The following is a 621-nucleotide window of genomic DNA, read 5'->3' as shown; positions in this document are numbered from 1 at the left end:
AGGTTGCAAGGACCTGGTCAGCTTACAATCCCTTATTTTTTATTTTTCGCGCCTACGGCACCTGGTCTTCCTAGGTGGTCTCCCATCCAAGTACTAACCAGGCCCGACCTTGCTTAGCTTCCGAGATCAGACGGGATCGGGCGCGTTCAGGGTGGCGTGGCCATAGACGGATTTGCATTTTTAACATGTTCCCAAGTTAAGCCGATGCTGTTGGCCTGAGCGCCACTCTTTGAAAACCTTGATAGCTTTCTAAGAATCGGGAGTTAATGAGACAAGGTTTAATTAACAGTGTCGCTAGTATGGAGGTTTCATTTATAAAGTGCCAGCAGCCGAGGGACGAGAATAAGCGTCCCCTCCAGGTTGGTGCATACCTGCCAGTGGCGTTTGCACCGGTCCTCAGAAAACAGCTGTCGCTATTGCTGTGTGTCTTCTGCGGGGAGGGGCAATGCCATTTCAATATTAAAATGTGCTTTTATCATGAAGGAGTGTTTTAGGTGGTGAAGCTGTAAGCTGTGCTGCCTTGTGCCATACGTTCTGGGGTTCAAAACGAGACAGGAGAGCCGTCCGCCTCCGGCCTGTGCAGTGGTTTCTGGTGTCAGTGGCCCAAATGGACGAGGGTGG

The 621-nt window shown here is 50.9% G+C and overlaps 1 non-coding gene across 1 annotated transcript; it reads right to left on the bottom strand.

Annotated features, from left to right (window-relative positions):
* Nucleotides 1-49: 49 nt before the first annotated feature.
* On the bottom strand, nt 50-168 carry LOC111734464. The gene has a single exon (XR_002778456.1). It is a non-coding gene; the product is annotated as a 5S ribosomal RNA (ribosomal RNA).
* Between the last annotated feature and the right edge of the window lie 453 nt (nt 169-621).

The sequence above is a fragment of the Pteropus vampyrus genome, unplaced genomic scaffold (genome assembly GCF_000151845.1).
Source record: "Pteropus vampyrus isolate Shadow unplaced genomic scaffold, Pvam_2.0 Scaffold1336, whole genome shotgun sequence".
Classification (NCBI taxonomy): domain Eukaryota; kingdom Metazoa; phylum Chordata; class Mammalia; order Chiroptera; family Pteropodidae; genus Pteropus; species Pteropus vampyrus.
Note: the sequence above shows the minus strand (reverse complement) of the source record. Positions and strands in the feature narration are given on the sequence as shown.